Here is an 18,491-nt window from a genome sequence, read left to right on the forward strand (position 1 = left end):
GGTTGCCATATAGTCGTGTACTACTCCAAATGCATAGCGACTGTCAGTGAAAATATTAACTTTAATGTCTTTCGCTATTTTTAATGACTCAGTCAACGCCACGAGTTCTGCCACTTGGGCTGAACAGTGTCCTGGCAGGGATCCAGATTTTACAACGGTGCTGTCATCCAATACCACCGCCCACCCAGTGTGGGGGATTCCATCTATTATTTTCCTGGATCCATCAACATATAGTTCCAAGTCAGGGTCTGTGAGGGGGTTTTCTAGGAAGCGACTGTGGTCCTCCTGGAGCACCAGCTCAGAGCATGTATGCTCTTCTCCCTCCCCTAACATCCCATCTGCTGTGTTTACTCGTGTGTCTTTTATTATTTGTATGGATTTATCTCTGGGGAGCAAAACGGCTTCCCATCCAGCTCGTCTACTATCGGAGACTGAACGCAATTTGCCGGTGTGTAATAATTCAACTAACGTGTGTCCTGTATGCAGAATCAACTGTGTGTTCATTACAATCGGCTCGCATGCCTGCACTGCCCAAGAGGCACAGTCTACTGCTGCCATAAAGCGATGCATGCCTGCTGCTACCGTAGGTTGCTTTGTGGAGTAATAGGCGACGGGACGTTGCCTATCCCCATGTTCCTGTGTCAGAACTGCTGTATAATAGATCCCATCTTGGGAATAGTAGAGGTGAAATGGTTTAGTATGATCTGGTAACCCGAGGGCGGGGGCATTGCTGAGAGCCTGTTTTATTACACGATAGGCTATTTCCTGTTCATGTCCCCAGTCTATGGGGTCCAAGGGAGCCGGGCTTCCTTTGATTAACGCCTGTATCGGACTTGTGGCTTGTGTGAAATTAGGGATGAAAGTGCGGCAATAATTAAGGAGCCCCATAACTTTACACACAGCCCTAACATTATGTGGTTTTGGCATATTTTGAATGGCTTCTTGCCTATTATGCGTTATAGATTTTTGTCCTTGTGAAATGTTGTGTCCGAGATATTGAACCTTAGTTAGGCCTATTTGTGCTTTCTTAGGGCTTGCTTTAAATCCTGCCTTTTGTAAGACACCGAGGACTGTAATTAATGCGCCTAAGTGTGCGGTCTCATCAGGAGACGCAATCAAAAGATCATCCACGTACTGGATGATTAAACTATCCCAGGGTGTCAGACCCATTGCTTCTAAAGTCTTGGCCATTGCCTGGTGAAAGAGTGTTGGGCTGTTGTGAAATCCCTGTGGCACTCTAGTCCATGTGTACTGTTTGTCGAATACAGTAAACGCACATTTATTTTGGGAATCAGAGTGGAGTGGCAGGCTCCAAAATCCATTGCTAATATCCAGGACCGTAAAAATAGAGTGTTCGGGTTTCAAATCGTTTAATATAGTGTTGGGATTGGCTACAATCGGGTGTAATCGGGGTGTAACTTTATTCAATTGTGTGTAATCAATTGTAAGTCGCCATGAGCCGTCTGGTTTTGCCACTGACCAGATTGGAGAATTAGTGGTTGAATGCGTTTCGCGTATTATTCCTTCATTTTGCAATGTTTGAATAATTGTCTGAACTGCCGTAAAAGCTTCTGGTTTAATAGGATACTGTTTATGTGCTTTGTGTACTGGACCTGGGATAACTATAGGTTCAATTTGTGCCAGACCACAATCTTGTTAATGTGTTGCCCAAACATCAGGAAATGCCTGACACACGTGTCCAAGTGGTGTGTCTGGCCATATATGAGATGTTGACGGTGTGAGTGAGATACTAGCGCAATTTGTTGCGTATCTTTGTGTATCCTTTTTTTCCCGTGTATATTGGTCCATATTATGCGATTATTATTAGCATCCATTAGTGCGCCGGCTTCTCTAAGGATATCTATGCCAAATATTGTCCCCTCTGGGTTTTTACAAACCCAAAAAGACACTGGAATTAGGAGATCGCCTATTTCTAGAAGATGAGGTATGCTGAGTGTGGCTGTGATACATGCGCCGCCTACACCTGAGATCTGTAGTCTGCGTTTAGTCAGTGGGAGGGGGAGATCGGTTATCGAGACAGAGGCACCTGTATCCACCAACATTGAACACTGCCGACCCCCTAACAGTGCGGTTATGTGCCGACCTCGGGTGCCGAGGCGACCTATTTCCTATTTAGTTTCTCTGTCAGATCTCAGATGATCTGCAGAAGCTCCGCGTTTCCTCTGGGCTGCCTGGGTTTGTCTTGGTCTGATTCCAGGGCGCTTCGTGTTCGCCTGGAGCGCCTGCTTTCCAGCACTTGTCTCCCGTGTGCCCTGTCCTCCCACAGAAAGTGCACTTAGGGCGGGTTGATTTAGACCGACAGTCTTTAGCGACATGTCCTATTTTTCCGCAATTGTAACAATTACCTCCGTTTTGTGTTATGGCAGATATAGCTGCCACAGCATTTATTTTAGCTTTTGACTGCTTGTTTTCTACCTCTGAAGCCCATTGTACAATTGTACAGTCACACCCATATTGAGGATGTCTTGGTGTGCTTTACAAAACCCTTCTTTTAGTAATTTTAAAAAGATCGCATTATCACGTTCGGTGTCTGGCATTCCGGAGTGTTCTCTAAAAGTAGTGTACTTTCGTTCCGCATAATCGTAGCAAGTCTCTCCTGGCTTCTGTACGACCCCACAGACTATACCCCAATTTCCCTGTCCTGCTCCGAGAACTGTCTTTACAGCCGTGATGAAGTTAGTGATCCTTAGATTATTATTATCATTTCCAGCTGTTATCCAGGTACCATCCTGCTGGGCGGCTTTTAACCCGTCCCAGATTGGCCTTGGACATTTAGTTTTAATTATTATATGTACGTCTCTAGCGTGCATTTGGTGTACATCTAACATCTCATAAAAATTTTCCCAGAAATCCAGATTCCCATGATTGGGTTTAAGTTTTGGAAGGTCGCTTAAAATTGTGTGTTTCTCTCCGGGTGTGAAGGGGCGATGCACCGACGTTGTTAATGCATAAAATTGTCCGTCTACATCGCGGTGTTTCCTTAGTGCGCGTCTCTATAGGTGCTAATTTTACTTTCTCTGACTTGAATGAACTCAAATCTGGGTAAAGTTTAGACTCTGTTCTATTATCAGTGGGGTTGTCTGAATGTTTATATGGTGGAGGGGCAGAAGTTTTTCTCTCTCTTTTCCTTATTCCACCATTCTCTATGCTGTTTGGGAACCCAGTTAGGATCCCATCCTGCCTTTTCCATCTTAAGTTGAAGTTTCTTAAACTTCTCTTGTAGGTATTCACATATAGACACATCTTGTAATGCCATAATGCCAACCCTATCTTTGCCAATGATGGGGCTATATCGTTGGACTTTACAGTACCTCCAGTTCCGTCTGGTTATTGACTGCCACTAACTCTGGCCCTGGCGTACAATGATTTCCTTGCTTAACTTGGGGCTCAGCAGGCCTCGTAATCGTACCTTTCGGTTCCTTTGGTATCTCTCCCTGCAGATCTGTCTTACCTGGAGTTCACCCTACTGTGAACCTCCGCTGTACAGTCAACCTTTCTATTTGTTTTACCTCTACCTCTCCACAGGTTCTCTATAAATTACAATCTGATAGCCAAACACAATCCCGAGATCAAATCTAAATATACAGGGTGGTAATTTTTAAAGGTACTCACCCTTGCTTTGGTCCCGGGAGTGGAGGCAAGTTCAGATCCTCATTCGTGACGCCAAGTTGTAGAACCGTGTGGGAAATAAGAGGAGAAGTCGCAGAGATAAAGCAAATAGAACTTTAATGGAGCCGACTCGGAAGCTCCACGTCAGAAATAATTCCTTCAGTGAGACTTAATGTTTACAAACATGAGTACAACTTTATAGGAAAAATGACGTAACATCTTATGGCCGTTCATCCAATCAGAAGAAACAGGTCCGGGTCCGTTTTACGATCTGTCCTCCCATGAAGAGGTGATGGATCCAAAGCAGATGTCCGTCTTTGATGTGCACTAGGAAGATGCGATCCCACGGTCATCATTTACCTAGTGTCAATCGTTCTTTAACAGAAACAATTCCTGCCTATCTGGAGAAACGATTAAGTCATAAACAAATTCTCAGCAGACAGCTGTAGGCTATTTCGGCACTGTGTAATCTTTCATTACTGACAGGAGTTTCTAACAAATCGACCTTGTTGACCCTTTACTTGTCCTGCTAAATCGAATGTGCTCAGTCTGTATACAAAACTACTTCTAATGCTAGTATTAATATAAAACATTATATAATAATCACAAAACACTTTCTTCAACTTCCTATACAGAGTCTTCAGAGAGTTAGTTGAAAATGCATGGGTATATTTTAAGAATATACTACTCAAGGCTCAGGAGCAATTTGTACCAAAACTTAGCAAATTGAGGAACAAAAAACACTGGCCAAAATGGTTTAATAGAGGTATGCAAACAAAAATAAAGAGGAAGAAAATGTTGTATAGCGCATATAAAAGGGATGGTGATGAAACAAAATACATAGAATATGTTGAGCTGCAAAGAGATCTTAAGAAAGGGATCAGGAAAGCAAAGATGGAATTAGAAAGAAACATAGTTCTTGGAGCTCAAACCAATGCAAAGAGCTTTTTTCAATATCACAACAGCAAGCGGTTAATAAAAGAGGAGGTGAAACAGATAAAGCGCAAAAACGGAGGTATCTTGGAAATTGAACAAGATGAGCAAATATTCTAAATGAGTATTTCACAGAGGTTTTTACAAAAGAAAAAACAGATGACATGCCACAGGTTGACAATCAGTCCAGTCAAACCCTAAGAGAGATCAGGATAAATGAGGAGGAGGTACTAAAGGGACTAGCAGAATTAAAAACAAACAAATCACCTGGGCCAGATGGGATATTTCCAACAGTACTTCAAGAAAATAGGTGGCTCAGCAGATACAATCTTGGCAGCACAGGCTATTCAGAGGAACTTAGATAATATTTAGTTGTGGGCTGACACCTGGCAAATGAAATTCAATGTGTACAAGTGCAAGGTAATACATGCAGGTAACAAAAATGTCCACTATAATTACACTATGGGAGGTACAGATCTACATGAAGTAACGCATGAGAAAGACCTAGGAGTCTATGTGGACTCCTCACTTTCTCCATCCAAGCAATGTGGGGAAGCAATAAAGAAGGCAAACAGAATGCTAGGGTATATTGTCAAAAGTGTAGAATTTAAAACAAGGGCAGTAATGTTAAGACTGTACAATGCGCTAGTTAGACCTCATCTGGAATACTGTGTACAGTTCTGGGCACCACACTTCAAAAAGGATATTGCTGCCTTAGAGGCAGTTCAGAGGAGAGCAAGGGAAAGTCCTACTCGGAGAGACTGAGGGAACTGAACCTTTTCACCCTGGAACAGAGGAGACTACCCGGGGACACAAATGGAAATTGGGCTTCAAGGCATTCAGAACTGAAAACAGGAGACACTTCTTTACACAGAGAGTAGTCACAATCTGGAATAAACTACCCAGCGATGTGGTTGAAGCTGAAAGTTTGGGAACATTTAAAAATGGTCTGGAATGGATCCTTGGATCACTTCGATATTAATGAACACCAAACGAGCACGATGGGTCGAATGGTCCCCTCTCATTTGTAAACTCTCTTACGTTCTTAAAAGGGTCTGAAGCAGCATGAAAGAGCACACTAGGCAGCTGTGAGCAGACAGAGAGGGGAGTGTATTTTGTGTTGGCCGAGAATCGAACCCGGGTCAACTTCTTGGAAGGCAGCTATGCTAACCACTATACCACCAACACTTAGAAACTAGTTCACCACCATATCTCACTGTGGTTGAACATGATTCCAGGATTGCAAAGTGGCAGGCAATTCGTTTTCCAAATTGCAATCGGTGAACATTTGGGAAGCCCTGCGTTATCTGCAGTTTCCTGTTCCTGAGTGCGGAAGGAAAATGTCCATTAGCATCTTTCCAGATTGCACTTTATTCAGACCTTTCCGAAATGAAACAAAACCAAAGTTGAAACACACCAGAGGATGGTTTCAATCCATCGACCTCTGGGTTATTGGCCCAGCACGCTTCCGCTGTGCCACTCTGCTCCTTGGGCACTCAACCACCTGTTAACGTCACAGCCACTCCTATATTGCATATTGCAAGCAATACAAGTTTGCAAAGCCCTGCGTTATTTCCACTTTCCTGTTCAAGACTGCACACCGAACTTCTCCATGCGCTGGGGCAGCTTTCCAGGTTTCAGTGCCTTCACATTTCACCCTGTATGTGCTGTGGGAAGCATCATGTCAATTGTTTTGTACTAAGCGGATCGGGGCTCAGTCTGAGCTCAGATCCGAGCTTAAAAATGACCGTGCTTCTGAGCAGCTGGGACTCAAAGCCACACTCCCTGGCTTAGGAACCCAGTGTCTGATCCACTAGGACACGGGGGCTCAGCCAGACAGTATCGGAAAATGGAAATAAATAAATTAATTAATAAATAAAAAGATGCTGCGCGTTACACAATAGACACCAGGTAAAGAAGTGAATAGTTACAGGATCTGTCACGTAAGCTCCTCAACTTGAAACGGGCATGTACGAACTCCTGTGAAATAACACGAGATGGATAACTCCCCCTTCTCTGCTGCAGCAGAATGTGACTACCTATTGCGCAGATTATTGCGTCAATTGATTCGAAAAGAGGGCTGGCATTTGTCACCAATGTGTCTCGTTTTATTTCTGAAATATAACTCCCAGAAAATATTGTCTGTGTTTTTGAAATTGAATAACCTCAAAAGAAAGAAATGATCCAGTCAATTGCTAAAGAAGAGTCTTGCCGCTGCATTCTGGAATGAAGAAAAGAATGAAATGACAAGTACAATCAAAGCAAGAAAGAGAGCGGGCTGTGTCGGATGCGCCAGCCGGGAATCGAACCCGAGTCACAAGAATGGGAATCTTGTATGATACCACTACACCACTGGCGCTGCTGGGGAAGCTCTGGCTTGCGTCCTTGAAGCAAATTCATAGAAAGCGTCCCATGGGGCAAGATGATGTCTTAATGATTATCCTTATTAGTCTGTTGTCGATCTGCTTAATACGTACCTAGCCAATCACTACATCACAGGTGCAGAGACAATCAGTATGAAGGCGAACACGATTTCGTTAACGTGTGCCCATTTACAAGTTCAATGAATGTATACATAAATAAAGCAGATCTGGGTTTTCCTCTGAAACATTAAGGACTGGTTTCATAAATGCGTCCATAAGTCCATAAACGCCACGAGTGCAACGTGCAACTCTATTGTAGCTGCTGTTACTGTACGATTCATCGTGATACGTGTGTGTTTTATTTCAGCTGTAACTCGCCCTGGTTAAGCACGTCTACGGTGTAATTTAAAAATATTACAGAAATTGTCGTTTGCAGTTACAAATCTGTAGTAAGAGTAATACGTTAAGGGAGTCAAGTTCAGCAATTTAAAATACAAATCTACTAGCACATATCTTGATGAAGATTACAATAATAACAATAATAATAATACATAGCAAATATTTATTTTAGTGTTGCACATGGAAAGTTTTCTTACAGTAACTTCTGAATATAATGTTGTCTATACCCTTTTAGCTATTCGTAATATCTCTTAACAGAAACTTGTATATTTTTAGCTGTCTCCAATCATCTAAAGCAGAAGTATTTACAAGTTGCCACAGAGAGAGACCGGAGAGTACAGGTGAGAGGTAGCCATTTTGTTGTTTGACTAGTTTCAGAATAGTCTTAGCATTGCTCATTTTGTTTTAAGTTTGCCTTAAATTGACATTAGCATTGTCTGTAGTTTGCCTAAATTGAAGCCAATTCAGTTCAGCTGCTGAGTTGGTGAAAGTAAACAGGTTGTAGAAGGGAGTTTCTGTCTAGGACTAGCAGGAATTATGTTGTAGGAGGAGCCAGGTGGGGCCAATTAGGTGTGAATTGGGGGTAGGTAGACAAAAGCTACTTAAAGCAGCTGTTGAGAAAGAGCTGTGCTGTTTTTTGCTGACAAAAGTTAGGCAGTTGACTAGCAGCAGGAACCAAGAGAAGTACAAACAAACAAACAAACAAAAAGTAACATTTAGAAGCATGTGGCCACTACAGTGTGAGGTTTGCAGAATGATTGCCTTCCTGGATGAACTCATCCAAGAAGGCTTCATATGAGAACGTTGTCGGCAGGTTGAAATCCTAGAGATCAATTGATCTTGAGGCTCAGCTTGTCGATCTGCGCTGTATTAGGGATATAGAAGAATTGGTCAATCAGCCCATGAGAGAGATGGTGTGCACGCCAAAACCTAGGAGAGTTGAGACCTTAGAGCAGGACAGCGTAGAGAACTGCTGGGTTACAGTAGGTCGTAACCGCAGAAAAGGGCGTGCACACCCCGTAGAGACACCCCAAGAGCTTGAATTGCCCAACAGGTTCCAACTGCTGGACACCGAGTTGGACAGTGACAGCTCAGAGGGTGATGGGGGGCAGTTGAGCACCAGAGCACCATGGTGCCCAATCCCCCCCCAGACGAAGGAGGTAGTTATAGTAGGAGACTCAATTCTTAGAGGTGTAGATCACACAGTGTGTTCTAGTGACATGGAGACCCGCATTGGTATCTTGCCTGCCTGGTGCTCAGGTTGCAGATCTCCCTAAACTAGTAGACGGGCTACTGGCCAAATCCGGGGGGAATCCACTGGTCATGGTCAGGGAGACAGGCAGAGATTAGAAAGTTTAACACGTGGTTGAAAGCTTGGTGTAGGGAAGAGGGGTTTAGGTTTATGGAGCATTGGTCTTTCTTCTGGGATAGATGGGACCTGTACAAACCGGACGGTCTACATCTAAACAGAAGGGGGGCTAATGCATTGGAAGAGCGTATGTGCAGTGAAATTGAGAATCATTTAAACTAGGAACCAGGGGGGCAGGGAGCTTTGACAATGGGAGATGTTCCACTAAGGAAAGGAAACCAAGGCAAACTGCCAGTAGGAAAGTCCTGCAATGTTTGTACCTCAATGCCAGGAGTATAAGGAACAAGATGTTAGACTTGGAAGCCACAGTGCTGGTGTGTGACTATGATGTTGTAGGAGTGACAGAAACATGGCTTACAGAAAATGATGGGGATGAATACAAGTTGGAAGGATACACACAGTTTAGGTGAGACAGGCAAAATCGAAGAGGGGGTGGGGTAGCATTATATGTGAAAAATGACATTGAGGCAGAAGAACTTGTATTAGATCCCAGTAATGGAACAGAATCTTTGTGGGTGAAACGTTTGAACAAGAGATCTGGAGGATTAGCGGTAGGAGTGTGTTACAGGCCACCAAACTCAGATTTTCAGAAAGATGCTGCATTGTACAGTGTAATCAGGACTGCATGTAGCAAGGATGTGGCTGTTATAATGGGGGATTTCAATTTCCCAAACTAAGACTGGGAAAGCCCAGTGGGGACTACAGAAGCAGAAATGGAAATGGTTGAGATGGTAAATGACTGCTTTCTAACTCAATTTGTCAGGGAACCAACCAGAGAGAGCGCATGTATTGACTTGATCTTTTCAAATGACCAAGATAGAGTCAGGGGGACAGTAGTTAGAGAACCAATGGCAAATTGTGATCACAATATGGTTATCTTTGAGGCATTCTTTCAAAAAACAAGGTCCAAGTCTAAAACAATGGTCTACAATTTTAGAAAAGCAAATCTTGAAGATATGAGACTGCACTTAGAAGAGGTAGACTGGAGCACACTGGATACAGAGTTAGTTGAAAATGCATGGGTATATTTTAAGAATATACTAATCGAGGCTCAGGTCCAATTTGTACCAAAACTTAGCAAATTGAGGAACAAAAAACATTGGCCAAAATGGTTTAATAGAGGTATGCAAAAAATATAAAGAGAAAGACAATGTTGTATAGCACATACAAAAGGGATGGTGACGAAACAAAATACATAGAATATGTTGAGCTGCAAAGAGATCTTTAGAAAGGGATCAGGAAAGCAAAGAGGGAATTAGAAAGAAACATAGCTCTTGGAGCTCAAACCAATGCAAAACTGAGCCAGGAAATTGCAGACCAATCAGTCTGACCTGCATCACCTGTAAAATGTTGGAAAAAATGATTAGACAGAAAATAGAGGCGCATCTCAATGAAAACCATATTCTCGGAGCTAGTCAACATGGGTTTAGACGAGGCAGATCATGTCTTACTAATTTATTAGAATGTTTAGAACATGCAACTGCAGCTGTAGATCACGTGAAAGCATATGATATGATATACTTAGATTTCCAAAAAGCTTTTGATAAGGTTCCACACCAAAGACTGATCCTCAAATTGGAAGCTGTAGGCATTCAGGGTAATGTAAGTAGATGGATTATGAACTGGTTGATGTCTAGGAAACAGAGGGTGTCGATTAGAGGAGTCACTTCTAACTGGAATGAGGTTGTTAGTGGAGTTCCACAGGGATCAGTACTAGGGCCTTTGCTTTTTCTAATCTATATTAATGATCTGGACTCTGGGATAGTTAGCAAACTTGTCAAATTTGCAGATGATACTAAAATAGGTGGCTCAGCAGATACAATCTTGGCAGCACAGGCTATTCAGAGGGACTTAGATAATATTCAGTTGTGGGCTGACACCTGGCAAATGAAATTCAATGTGGACAAGTGCAAGGTAATACATGCAGGTAACAAAAATGTCCACTATAATTACACTATGGGAGGTACAGATCTAGATGAAGTAACGCATGAGAAAGACCTAGGAGTCTATGTGGACTCCTCATTTTCTCCATCCAAGCAATGTGGGGAAGCAATAAAAAAGGCAAACAGAATGCTAGGGTATATTGTCAAAAGTGTAGAATTTAAAACAAGGGCAGTAATGTTAAGACTGTACAATGCGCTAGTTAGACCTCATCTGGAATACTGTGTACAGTTCTGGGCACCACACTTCAAGAAGGATATTGCTGCCTTAGAGGCAGTTCAGAGGAGAGCAACCAGACTTATTCCAGGTCTGAAGGGAAAGTCCTACTCGGAGAGACTGAGGGAACTGAACCTTTTCACCCTGGAACAGAGGAGACTACGTGGGGACTTGATCCAAGTCTTCAAAATCATGAAAGGCATCGACCACATCAAACCAGAGGAGCTTTTCCAGATCAGCAGGGACACACGCACCCGGGGACACAAATGGAAATTGGGCTTCAAGGCATTCAAAACGGAAAACAGGAGACACTTCTTTACACAGAGAGTAGTCACAATCTGGAATAAACTACCCAGCGATGTTGTTTAAGCTGAAAGTTTGGGAACATTTAAAAATGGTCTGGAAAGGATCCTTGGATCACTTCGATATTATTGAACACCAAACGAGCATGAAGAGTCGAATGGTCCCCTCTCGTTTGTAAACTTTCATATGTTCTTAAAAGGGTCTGAAGCAGCATGAAAGAGCACACTAAGCAGCTGAGAACAGACAGAGAGGGGAGTGAATATTGCGCTGGCCGGGTCAACTGCTTGGAAGGCAGCTATGCTAACCACTATACCACCAACACTTGAACAAGAAAAGTCTAGCCGCTGTATTCTGGAATGAAGAAAAAAATGAAATGACAAGGGCAATCAAAGCAAGTAAGACAGTAGGCTGTGTGGCATACGCTAGCCAGAAATCGAACGCAACTCACAAGAACAGGAACCTTGTATGATACCACTACACCACTGGCGCTGCGGGGAAGCTCTAGATTCTGTCACCGAAGCAAATGCACAAGACATATAAAACGCGTCCCCTGGGGCACAATGGTCTTTTAATAATTATCTGTAATAATCTGCAGTCGAACTGCTTAATACGTACCTAGCTAATCACTACATCACAGGCGCATGGTTGTCATTCAGGGAAAATATGTGTTCACGAATGTTCATCGGAGTGGTTGTCATGCTAAGAGGTCAGTTGGAGTAGAGGGAGCTGGCCATGCCGTGCCTCGTTGGCGCAGTAGGTAGCGCGTCAGTCTCATAATCTGAAGGTGGTGAGTTCGACCCTAACACGGGGCAAGCTCTTTTCCTTTATCTTTGAGTTCTACCACACTGATCTCCAGCTGCAGAAAAAAGGCGCACACCTGTGCAATAAAGTGGTTGCTTGCGCTGTCTGAAGAAATTCATGGCAAAATGCCAAATCCTGGGATGGAAGAAGGGACCTTTAGATGTTCAGTCTATCGCTCCCCCAACTGAGCTATTTCGGCCATTGGTGAGATGACGTCGTGATCCCAAAAGTCAAAGTGAAGGAAGCCCTGGCAGAACACAGTCATTGAAAAGTTCATTGTTTTCCATGACGTCGGCAACGACTCAATTTGATCACTGCAACACAAGTCAGGATGGCCGAGTGGTGTAAGGTGCTGCGTGCAGGTCATCGTCTCCTGTAGAGGCTTGGCTTTGAATCCCACCTCTGACAAGGGTCCTTTTACCACTCAGGAGCACACACTTACCCGTGCTGGCGACAAGGACAACAAGAGTTGAGGACTGTGTTGAAAACGACATTACACAAAGAATTCAATGTTGAAAGACATACATCAATACATAAATCAATGGACATGTATTTATTCATTGATTGATTGACTTCAACATGTCTTAATTTAGTCGCTGTACCCACAAAGCAACACTCAGCATAGTGGAGGCTATAGCTCGGCGTTATTGCGTGTACCTTACATGTATCACCCCTGGCACCTGGCCCTGATAACTCCCTACTTTTTGACCACAGTCTGTCTGTGACTTCAACCCGAGAAGTAAAAATGATGCACATAAGGCGCTTGCAATCTCGTTGTTTCAATCACATATCACAGTGGATGCGTACACACGGTGTTTCTCGGAGATTGCTGGGACAGTAACGAATGTGTTCCTTGCTTTACATGTCATCTAGCGCACAGTAGCTTTTTCTCCTTCTTTTTGCCCATATCATCCACATATTGTGCCTTTGGGGAACGCCTCCGAAACAGATTTAGAATGCTCTGAGATTCAAGAAACGACAGTGCAACTCTTTTCCAGGGTTGTGGGTAACGCGTTACTAAGTAACGCATTACAGTAATGTTATTACTTTTGGTAGTAACGAGTAACGTAACGTGGTATGGTTCCAAAAGGAGAAATAATATTACAGTTACTGATTCCTTTTTTTTGTTCTCGTTACTGCATTACACATTGTAACGATATGGTCTTAATAAGGACGATAAGGACGTCTATGTCGTACATTAAAAATATTAGAAAAACTGTCGTTTGCAGTTACAAATCTGTAGTAAGAGTAATAAGTTAAAGGAGTCAAGTTGAGACATGTAAGATGCAGATCTACTAGCACATATCTTGATGATGATTACAATAATAACAATAATAAAAATAAATAGCAAAGATGTATTTTAGTGTTGCACATTTTCTTATGGTAACGTAATGCTTGTCTGAGTATAATGTTGTCTATACACGTTTAGCTACTGCTAATATCTCTTAACAGAAACGTGTATTTATTATGCTGTCTCCAATCATCTAAAGCACAAAGAATAAAACAGCCACAAAAGTCCTTTCCACACCAGGCTCTATCGCTCGTAGTGTTGCTTTCTGTCTTCATTTTTAAAACGAAACACAAAACCAAACCCACAATCGCTCCGCTCCTCCCACAACAGGGGGTGGACTTCCGACACTGGCCTGGTTTTCCTGTGGCGCTTTATTAAAACAACAAAAGATAACAGTATGTCTCTGTCATTATCAACTGCTTGTGTTGGTGTAGCTTTGAAATTGTTTATTGAGGTCCCGCAACGTTTTGGGGTGTAATGCAGAGTAATGTAAAAGTAAAGTAACTAATTACATTCTCCATGAAGTAATAAGTAAAGTGTTTAGTTACTTTTGATATGAGTAACGAGTACAATGTAAGACATTACTTTTTGTGAGTAACGACCCCAACACTGCTCTTTTCCTTCTCTTTTGGCTTGTTTGTTTGTTGTTGAAGGAGATACAAAGTTTGAGAGTGTCTCGTTTTATTTCTGAAATATAACTCCCAGAAAGTATGGTCTTTGTGTTCTTGAAATTGAATAACCTCAAAAGATAGAAATGGTCCAATGAATTGCCAAGGAAAAGTCTAGCCGCTGTATTCTGGAATGAAGAAAAAAATGAAATGACAAGGGCAATCAAAGCAAGTAAGACAGTAGGCTGTGTGGCATACGCTAGCCAGAAATCGAACGCAACTCACAAGAACAGGAACCTTGTATGATACCACTACACCACTGGCGCTGCGGGGAAGCTCTAGATTCTGTCACCGAAGCAAATGCACAAGACATATAAAACGCGTCCCCTGGGGCACAATGGTCTTTTAATAATTATCTGTAATAATCTGCAGTCGAACTGCTTAATACGTACCTAGCTAATCACTACATCACAGGCGCATGGTTGTCATTCGGGGAAAATATGTGTTCACGAATGTTCATCGGAGTGGTTGTCATGCTAAGAGGTCAGTTGGAGTAGAGGGAGCTGGCCATGCCGTGCCTCGTTGGCGCAGTAGGTAGCGCGTCAGTCTCATAATCTGAAGGTGGTGAGTTCGACCCTCACACGGGGCAAGCACTCTTCCTTTATCTTTGAGTTCTACCACACTGATCTCCAGCTGCAGAAAAAAGGCGCACACCTGTGCAATAAAGTGGTTGCTTGCGCTGTCTGAAGAAATTCATGGCAAAATGCCAAATCCTGGGATGGAACAAGGGACCTTTAGATGTTCAGTCTATCGCTCCCCCAACTGAGCTATTTCGGCCATTGGTGAGATGACGTCGTGATCCCAAAAGTCAAAGTGAAGGAAGCCCTGGCAGAACACAGTCATTGAAAAGTTCATTGTTTTCCATGACGTCGGCAACGACTCAATTTGATCACTGCAACACAAGTCAGGATGGCCGAGTGGTGTAAGGTGCTGCGTGCAGGTCATCGTCTCCTGTAGAGGCTTGGCTTGAATCCCACCTCTGACAAGGGTCCTTTTACCACTCAGGAGCACACACTTACCCGTGCTGGCGACAAGGACAACAAGAGTTGAGGACTGTGTTGAAAACGACATTACACAAAGAATTCAATGTTGAAAGAAATACATCAATACATAAATCAATGGACATGTATTTATTCATTGATTGATTGACTTCAACATGTCTTAATTTAGTCGCTGTACCCACAAAGCAACACTCAGCATAGTGGAGGCTATAGCTCGGCGTTATTGCGTGTACCTTACATGTATCACCCCTGGCACCTGGCCCTGATAACTCCCTACTTTTTGACCACAGTCTGTCTGTGACTTGAACCCGAGAAGTAAAAATGATGCACATGGGCACTTGCAATCTCGTTGTTTCAATCACATATCACAGTGGATGCGTACACACGGTGTTTCTCGGAGGTTGCTGGGACAGTAACGAATGTGTTCCTTGCTTTACATGTCATCTAGCGCACAGTAGCTTTTTCTCCTTCTTTTTGCCCATATCATCCACATATTGTGCCTTTGGGGAACGCCTCCGAAACAGATTTAGAATGCTCTGAGATTCAAGAAACGACAGTGCAACTCTTTTCCAGGGTTGTGGGTAATGCGTTACTAAGTAACGGTATGGTATTACTTTTGGTAGTAACGAGTAACGTAACGTGGTATGGTTCCAAAAGGAGTAATAATATTACAGTTACTGATTCCTTTTTTTTGATCTCGTTACTGCATTACACATTGTAACGATATGGTCTTAATAAGGACGATAAGGACGTCTATGTCGTACACTAAAAATATTAGAAAAACTGTCGTTTGCAGTTACAAATCTGTAGTAAGAGTAATAAGTTAAAGGAGTCAAGTTGAGACATTTAAGATGCAGATCTACTAGCACATATCTTGATGATGATTACAATAATAACAATAATAAAAATAAATAGCAAAGATGTATTTTAGTGTTGCACGTTTTCTTATGGTAACGTAATGCTTGTCTGAGTATAATGTTGTCTATACACGTTTAGCTACTGCTAATATCTCTTAACAGAAACGTGTATTTATTATGCTGTCTCCAATCATCTAAAGCACAAAGAATAAAACAGCCACAAAAGTCCTTTCCACACCAGGCTCTATCGCTCGTAGTGTTGCTTTCTGTCTTCATTTTTAAAACGAAACACAAAACCAAACCCACAATCGCTCCGCTCCTCCCACAACAGGGGGTGGACTTCCGACACTGGCCTGGTTTTCCTGTGGCGCTTTATTAAAACAACAAAAGATAACAGTATGTCTCTGTCATTATCAACTGCTTGTGTTGGTGTAGCTTTGAAATTGTTTATTGAGGTCCCGCAACGTTTTGGGGTGTAATGCAGAGTAATGTAAAAGTAAAGTAACTAATTACATTCTCCATGAAGTAATAAGTAAAGTGTTTAGTTACTTTTGATATGAGTAACGAGTACAATGTAAGACATTACTTTTTGTGAGTAACGACCCCAACACTGCTCTTTTCCTTCTCTTTTGGCTTGTTTGTTTGTTGTTGAAGGAGATACAAAGTTTGAGAGTGTCTCGTTTTATTTCTGAAATATAACTCCCAGAAAGTATGGTCTTTGTGTTCTTGAAATTGAATAACCTCAAAAGATAGAAATGGTCCAATGAATTGCCAAGGAAAAGTCTAGCCGCTGTATTCTGGAATGAAGAAAAAAATGAAATGACAAGGGCAATCAAAGCAAGTAAGACAGTAGGCTGTGTGGCATACGCTAGCCAGAAATCGAACGCAACTCACAAGAACAGGAACCTTGTATGATACCACTACACCACTGGCGCTGCGGGGAAGCTCTAGATTCTGTCACCGAAGCAAATGCACAAGACATATAAAACGCGTCCCCTGGGGCACAATGGTCTTTTAATAATTATCTGTAATAATCTGCAGTCGAACTGCTTAATACGTACCTAGCTAATCACTACATCACAGGCGCATGGTTGTCATTCGGGGAAAATATGTGTTCACGAATGTTCATCGGAGTGGTTGTCATGCTAAGAGGTCAGTTGGAGTAGAGGGAGCTGGCCATGCCGTGCCTCGTTGGCGCAGTAGGTAGCGCGTCAGTCTCATAATCTGAAGGTGGTGAGTTCGACCCTCACACGGGGCAAGCACTCTTCCTTTATCTTTGAGTTCTACCACACTGATCTCCAGCTGCAGAAAAAAGGCGCACACCTGTGCAATAAAGTGGTTGCTTGCGCTGTCTGAAGAAATTCATGGCAAAATGCCAAATCCTGGGATGGAACAAGGGACCTTTAGATGTTCAGTCTATCGCTCCCCCAACTGAGCTATTTCGGCCATTGGTGAGATGACGTCGTGATCCCAAAAGTCAAAGTGAAGGAAGCCCTGGCAGAACACAGTCATTGAAAAGTTCATTGTTTTCCATGACGTCGGCAACGACTCAATTTGATCACTGCAACACAAGTCAGGATGGCCGAGTGGTGTAAGGTGCTGCGTGCAGGTCATCGTCTCCTGTAGAGGCTTGGCTTGAATCCCACCTCTGACAAGGGTCCTTTTACCACTCAGGAGCACACACTTACCCGTGCTGGCGACAAGGACAACAAGAGTTGAGGACTGTGTTGAAAACGACATTACACAAAGAATTCAATGTTGAAAGAAATACATCAATACATAAATCAATGGACATGTATTTATTCATTGATTGATTGACTTCAACATGTCTTAATTTAGTCGCTGTACCCACAAAGCAACACTCAGCATAGTGGAGGCTATAGCTCGGCGTTATTGCGTGTACCTTACATGTATCACCCCTGGCACCTGGCCCTGATAACTCCCTACTTTTTGACCACAGTCTGTCTGTGACTTGAACCCGAGAAGTAAAAATGATGCACATGGGCACTTGCAATCTCGTTGTTTCAATCACATATCACAGTGGATGCGTACACACGGTGTTTCTCGGAGGTTGCTGGGACAGTAACGAATGTGTTCCTTGCTTTACATGTCATCTAGCGCACAGTAGCTTTTTCTCCTTCTTTTTGCCCATATCATCCACATATTGTGCCTTTGGGGAACGCCTCCGAAACAGATTTAGAATGCTCTGAGATTCAAGAAACGACAGTGCAACTCTTTTCCAGGGTTGTGGGTAATGCGTTACTAAGTAACGGTATGGTATTACTTTTGGTAGTAACGAGTAACGTAACGTGGTATGGTTCCAAAAGGAGTAATAATATTACAGTTACTGATTCCTTTTTTTTGATCTCGTTACTGCATTACACATTGTAACGATATGGTCTTAATAAGGACGATAAGGACGTCTATGTCGTACACTAAAAATATTAGAAAAACTGTCGTTTGCAGTTACAAATCTGTAGTAAGAGTAATAAGTTAAAGGAGTCAAGTTGAGACATTTAAGATGCAGATCTACTAGCACATATCTTGATGATGATTACAATAATAACAATAATAAAAATAAATAGCAAAGATGTATTTTAGTGTTGCACGTTTTCTTATGGTAACGTAATGCTTGTCTGAGTATAATGTTGTCTATACACGTTTAGCTACTGCTAATATCTCTTAACAGAAACGTGTATTTATTATGCTGTCTCCAATC

The 18,491-nt window shown here is 42.5% G+C and overlaps 4 non-coding genes across 4 annotated transcripts; 3 read left to right on the top strand and 1 right to left on the bottom strand.

Moving 5' to 3' along the window:
• Nucleotides 1-6,851: 6,851 nt before the first annotated feature.
• trnag-ccc (transfer RNA glycine (anticodon CCC)) lies at nucleotides 6,852-6,922 on the bottom strand. The gene has a single exon. It is a non-coding gene; the product is annotated as a tRNA-Gly (tRNA).
• A 4,971-nt stretch (nucleotides 6,923-11,893) lies between these two features.
• On the top strand, nucleotides 11,894-11,966 carry trnam-cau (transfer RNA methionine (anticodon CAU)). The gene has a single exon. It is a non-coding gene; the product is annotated as a tRNA-Met (tRNA).
• A 2,464-nt stretch (nucleotides 11,967-14,430) lies between these two features.
• Nucleotides 14,431-14,503, top strand: trnam-cau (transfer RNA methionine (anticodon CAU)). Its single transcript has one exon. It is a non-coding gene; the product is annotated as a tRNA-Met (tRNA).
• A 2,454-nt stretch (nucleotides 14,504-16,957) lies between these two features.
• Nucleotides 16,958-17,030, top strand: trnam-cau (transfer RNA methionine (anticodon CAU)). Its single transcript has one exon. It is a non-coding gene; the product is annotated as a tRNA-Met (tRNA).
• The last annotated feature ends 1,461 nt before the right edge of the window (nucleotides 17,031-18,491 follow it).

The sequence above is a fragment of the Amia ocellicauda genome, chromosome 14, assembly GCF_036373705.1.
Source record: "Amia ocellicauda isolate fAmiCal2 chromosome 14, fAmiCal2.hap1, whole genome shotgun sequence".
Taxonomy (NCBI): domain Eukaryota; kingdom Metazoa; phylum Chordata; class Actinopteri; order Amiiformes; family Amiidae; genus Amia; species Amia ocellicauda.